We start from the raw sequence: 6,839 nt of genomic DNA, 5'->3' as shown, positions 1-6,839 counted from the left end.
TTGCTGTCAAATCGCCGATTATACCCTTACATACGTGGTTACCGGATACCCACGGGGAGGCCCATTACAGTACTTGTATGCTTCTAGCCGGAATTTTATTAAAAATGGGAGCATATGGATTAGTTCGGATCAATATGGAATTATTACCCCATGCGCATTCCATATTTTCTCCCTGGTTGATAATAGTGGGTACAATGCAAATAATTTATGCAGCTTCAACATCTCTTGGTCAACGGAATTTAAAAAAAAGAATAGCCTATTCCTCCGTATCTCATATGGGTTTCATAATTATAGGAATTGGTTCGATAACTGATACGGGACTCAACGGAGCTATTTTACAAATAATATCTCATGGCTTTATCGGTGCTGCACTTTTTTTCTTGGCAGGAACGAGTTATGATAGAATGCGTCTTGTTTATCTCGACGAAATGGGCGGAATGGCCGTTTCGATTCCCAAAATATTTACGATGTTCAGTATCTTATCCATGGCTTCTCTTGCATTACCGGGCATGAGTGGTTTTGTTGCAGAATTGATAGTCTTTTTTGGAATAATTACCAGCCAAAAATATTTTTTAATGCCAAAAATACTAATTACTTTCGTAATGGCAATTGGAATGATATTAACTCCTATTTATTCATTATCTATGTCACGTCAAATGTTCTATGGATACAAGCTATTTAATGCTCCAAGTTCTTATTTTTTTGATTCTGGACCACGAGAGTTATTTGTTTCGATCTCTATCTTTCTACCAGTAATAGGTATTGGTATTTATCCGGATTTCGTTCTCTCATTATCAGGTGAGAAAGTCGAAACTATTCTATATAATTATTTTTATAGATAGTTTTCATGAATAAAAAAAAATCAAATCCTATGGTTTTTAAATTGGTCGTTGTACAATGAAAAGAAAAAAAAGTCTTTTTCTTCTCTTAAGTTTAAGTTAAGTAAAAAAGGTAAAAGCATTAAATTGAATTTTAATCAGACATCTTTGGCTTTTGTTAGAACCTTTTGAATCAAGTAGTGGAGCGATTCAAAAGGTTCTTGACAGCTTACAATAAGTTTTCTTATACTTATATATAATATATACGCCGTCCTGTGTTAGTATTTGTTAGGCCTAGCCTCTTTATTCAATTCAATTAGATGTTAATTTAATGTAAATGAACCATAACTATGTAAACCTATTCCTAATAGATTGACCCCAAAATAGCATATCCAAATTATAAGAAATCCCATAGAAGCCACAAGTGCGGAATTTACACCTTCCAAATTTGTTCGGGTATGGAAATAAATCGCGAATACGGTCCAAGTAATAAACGCCCAAGTTTCCTTGGGGTCCCAATTCAATATGATCCCCACGCCTCATTAGCCCATACGGCTCCCGAAAGAATTCCTATGGTTAAAAAGATAAACCCGAGACTAATAATACGATAACTCCAACGATCCAATTGTTGAGTCAATTGATATCTGTAATAATTTTTAGAAGAAAGAAAATAAGTGTTTAGTAAAACATTGCTTCTTTCATTCATGTATTGGATTTTCCCAAACGAAAATGAAAAATTATTGTTTTCACCAATAATCTTTATGGCCTTTCGAAATGTAATGACTAGAAGAGCTACTGATAATAATGATCCACATAAAAGAGCTGCATAGCCTAATACCATCATACTTACGTGCATCATTAACCACTGGGATTGGAGAGCAGGTGCTAATATTGCAGATTGATGCATTTTGGTTAAAAGACCCGAAGTGGCAAAGCCTTGGGTAAAAATAGCACTTGGTGGGTTATTGCACTTAAATTATTTTTGCGCTTTTTAAATTTTAAATAGGAAACCATATGAATAAGGGAGAAACCCCATGAAAGAAAGATTAATGATTCATATAAATCACTTAATGGGAAATGTCCTGAATAAATCCAACGAGTGACTAATAATCCTGTTATACAGAAAAAGGTGACTATCATGCCCTTTTCTGATGAATCATATAGTCCTACGACTTCATCTACTAATAAGAATAAGGTTAAAAAATGAATTGTAATTACAATTGAAACGACTGAAAAAGATATATGAGTTAATATATGCTCTAAAGTTGAAAAATCATAAAAATTATGAAAAAGCCTGGGTTTCAAGATTTTATGGAATGGAAATCAGGAATGAAATTCATTTTCATTATAGGACTTATTCTATCTCTTTTAGAAGATACTATGCCGCCACTCGGACTCGAACCGAGATGCTCTAGCACTGCTTCCTAAGAGCAGCGTGTCTACCGATTTCACCATAGCGGCTTGCTCGAAATCATAATAACCCATTTTTTAGTCAATCGTCGAGATTGAAGGTGAAGGGGTCAATTCAATGTAAAATGTCAAATTTGTTAGGAAGCATTTAATTTTTTATTGATAAATAACAACTCGTTGAAATAGCAATTTGAAGGTTCAAAAGGAATCTTTAGTATTTATTGTATCATTTTATTTATTTAATTATCCTTTCTATTTAATTAGGTCGTCAATAGAGATTTTTTAGTTTGTGTTTTCCTAAAAGAGAACTCCTTTATTGGAACTAAACTAACTAGTTGTAACTTCAATTCATAGATAAAATTCAACAAAACAAAAAAGGGTTCTTTATCATTTTCATTTTTTAATGATTCATTTCTCATTCTTTTGTATGATTTTTATGAATCTATAAAAAACTATAAAAAAATGCTTATTAATTGACTGAATAAATGAATGAAAAATATGATTTTAGAGATCACAATTTCAGCACCACACCCAACGATTTCAAAAGATTTATGTAATTTTTGTATTAATCGTTAGCATTTTGCGTTTGTTTTAAGGATTTATCAAACCAACTAGATATTGGGTTGTACCCGTTACGTTATATAAAAAGCGTTTCGATTCCTGTCATAATTGTACCATACTTCAAAAAAGTATTTCGAATTCTAAAATATGTCTTGATTTATTTTCTTACATTTTCTTATACAAACATAGGATTTCTTTAGATCACTTCAAATTGATACATTATTTGTATATCCACTAAATTAGAAAAGGGGTTTTCTCCATTGGGTTGAAAACAGGGGAAGGAGATATAGTAATTCAGAGAAATAATGATTCATAAAGTTACAAAATTGAAACTTAATGGGTTAGTTTCGACAATCCAGTTAAAGCTCTTATATATATGTGCTCCGCGATCCGCTATAGTATAAATAGAAAAAAAATTATTATTCTATTATATTCTATTATTTAATTATTTATTATTATAAATTGAATAAAAATAACAAATTATTATAACACTAACATAACAAATACAAATGGGCGATGGGGAAAATAAGAATCCTCCCCCCGGAAATGAAAAAAAAGATATTCAAAAATTCAAAAAAGTAAAACCTTTGTATCCTATTCGAGTTAAACCAATTCAGATTACTCCAAATTTATTTGGCGTACAAAAAACTTTTGAATTCCCCGTAGAAAGAGATTTGGCTAATGAAAAGCTTTCAAGGCCGCCCAATATCCTTTCTTTTTCCAAACATTTTTCGAATACGCTTTTTGATGTAGAAGTACGTTTTTTGGAACTGCCATTCAAAAAAAGTTATTCAGTGCTATAGTTGGATGTCAAAGACATCTATTTTTAAACAAAACGATCGGTCTTTTGATGTCATTATTTATCTATTCCTATAGATTTTATAAATTATATTATAATTATATATATACTACAATACAAATTGCATAAAAATGAATAGAGATGGGAAAATCGCATAAAATGCTTCTATTCTAGAACAAAAAACAATATGATATAACCCTTTTTTATTTATATTCCATACACTATCCAGAAAAAAAAAAGAAGAATTTGTATTTAATTTATTGGTACCTTTCTTTTTTATATCTCCATTCAAATCTATAGGATAGAATAGGATCTATATCTATTATGATATATAAATCGAATTGATGAAATCAAAAAACACAAAAAAGTCTTTCTTTTCTATCTACGCCCAGTTTTTGTTGTCTTACATTTATAATTTATACATCTCCATTTATACATGAAAACTACATCAAAATAAAAAGTGTAAAACCCATTTTATCTACCTATGCAAACTTGAATTTTATTTTTTCCATAAATTGGTCAAGCTCGAAGAGAGGGTATGCCTAATTTTCATTTTCAACCAAATTCGAATGAGACTCGTAGTTAATCTGTTAAAGGATACATAATTTTGAAAAAAAAAAGAATATTTTATTATATTAATAGTCATTTTTCTTTTAATTATATGTAAATATAAAGAAAATATCGGATAGTCTTTCCTACAAGAAAAGGTTCATTTATTGTAGTGGAAGACAATCAATCAGTTCCGCGATGAAAATGAACTAGTTAATAAGTTCGAATAAACAAACTCAAATAATTCGTTTTTCTTTAAGTTCTAGGACATTCTATGATTTATATCATACTTTTTTGGGGGGAATTCTTTGTATTTTTGATCGATGTATCTAACTTATTGTAAATAGAAATTATTGTAATATGTAATAATAAATAATAATTGATATTTTCAGAAAAATATTACTATAATGAAAAAAAGAATTCTTTTGTTTTTCATTATAGTAACTCGGCGAGATCATTTGATTACTTCTAACTTCGAAATTTGAATATTTTTGAAATAGTTGCGAAAGATTAAAAAATTAAGAATAGAAAATTCCAGTTAACTTTGTAATCTCTCGATTTTTTTATTGCTCCTTTTCAATCATTTTATTGCTCCTTTTCAATCAAAAGAGATAAGAGCCGGTGAATCAGAAACGATTAATTAAGAAAGAATAACAAAAAAGTTTTTATGGAGCATGCAGATCAATATTCATGGATCATACCTTTTGTTCCACTTCCCATTCCTATTTTAATAGGAATGGGACTCCTACTTTTTCCGACGGCAACAAAAAATCTTCGTCGTATGTGGGCTTTTCCCAATATTTTATTGTTAAGTATAGTTATGATTTTTTCGCTCGATCTGTCTATTCAGCAAATAAATGGAAGTTCTATCTATCAATATGTATGGTCTTGGACCATCAATAATGATTTTTCTTTCGAGTTTGGCTACTTTATTGATTCACTTACCTCTATTATGTCAATATTAATCACTACTGTTGGAATTTTTGTTCTTATTTATAGTGACAATTATATGTCTCATGATGAAGGATATTTGAGATTTTTTGCTTATATGAGTTTGTTCAATACTTCAATGTTGGGATTAGTTACTAGTTGTAATTTGATACAAATTTATATTTTTTGGGAATTAGTTGGAATGTGTTCTTATCTATTAATAGGTTTTTGGTTCACACGACCCGCTGCGGCAAACGCTTGTCAAAAAGCGTTTGTAACTAATCGGATAGGCGATTTTGGTTTATTATTAGGAATCTTAGGTTTTTATTGGATAACGGGAAGTTTCGAATTTCAAGATTTGTTCGAAATATTTAATAACTTGATTTATAATAATGAGGTTCATTTTTTATTTGTTACTTTATGTGCCTCTTTATTATTTGCCGGCGCAGTTGCTAAATCTGCTCAATTTCCTCTTCATGTATGGTTACCTGATGCCATGGAGGGGCCTACTCCTATTTCGGCTCTTATACATGCTGCCACTATGGTAGCTGCGGGAATTTTTCTTGTAGCCCGCCTGCTTCCTCTTTTTATAGTTATACCTTACATAATGAATCTAATATCTTTGATAGGTATAATAACGGTATTATTAGGGGCTACTTTAGCCCTTGCTCAAAACGATATTAAGAGGGGTTTAGCCTATTCTACAATGTCCCAACTGGGTTATATGATGTTAGCTCTAGGTATGGGGTCTTATCGAGCCGCTTTATTTCATTTGATTACTCATGCTTATTCGAAAGCGTTGTTGTTTTTAGCATCCGGATCGATTATTCATTCCATGGAAGCTATTGTTGGATATTCTCCAGAGAAAAGCCAGAATATGGTTTTTATGGGCGGTTTAAGAAAGCACGTGCCCGTTACCCAAATTGCTTTTTTAGTAGGTACACTTTCTCTTTGCGGTATTCCACCCCTTGCTTGTTTTTGGTCCAAAGATGAAATTCTTAGTGACAGTTGGTTGTATTCACCGATTTTTGCAATAATAGCTTGGTCCACTGCCGGATTAACAGCATTTTATATGTTTCGGATCTATTTACTTACTTTTGAAGGACATTTAAACGTTCATTTTCAAAAATATAGTGGCAAAAAAAGTAGCTCTTTCTATTCAATAAAACTATGGGGTAAAGAAGAGCAAAAAATAATTAACAGAAATTTTCGTTTATTTCCTTTATTAACAATGAATAACAACGAGCAGCCATATACAATTGGTGGAAAAAAAGAAGCTCGTATTACTATTACGAATTTTGGCTACAAGAAGGCTTTTTCTTATCCTCATGAATCAGATAATACTATGCTATTTCCTATGCTTATATTGCTTCTATTTACTTTATTTGTTGGAGCTATAGCAATTCCTTTTAATCAAGAAGGAATGCATTTGGATATATTATCCAAATTATTAACTCCATCTATAAATCTTTTACATCAAAATTCAAATGATTTTGAGGATTCGTATCAATTTTTTAAAAATGCAACTTTTTCAGTGAGTATAGCTTGTTTCGGAATATTTACAGCATTCCTTTTATATAAACCTTTTTATTCATCTGTACAAAATTTAAACTTACTAAATTCATTTGTGAAAAGGGGTCCTAAAAGAATTTTATTGGATAAAATGATATATTTGATATATGATTGGTCATATAATCGTGGTTACATAGATATGTTTTATTCAATATCCTTAACAAAAGGTATAAGAGGATTGGCCGAACTAACTCATTTTT

Source organism: Gossypium arboreum, unplaced genomic scaffold, assembly GCF_025698485.1.
Source record: "Gossypium arboreum isolate Shixiya-1 unplaced genomic scaffold, ASM2569848v2 Contig00202, whole genome shotgun sequence".
NCBI classification, from domain to species: Eukaryota; Viridiplantae; Streptophyta; class Magnoliopsida; order Malvales; family Malvaceae; genus Gossypium; species Gossypium arboreum.
This window is presented reverse-complemented; position numbering follows the sequence as displayed.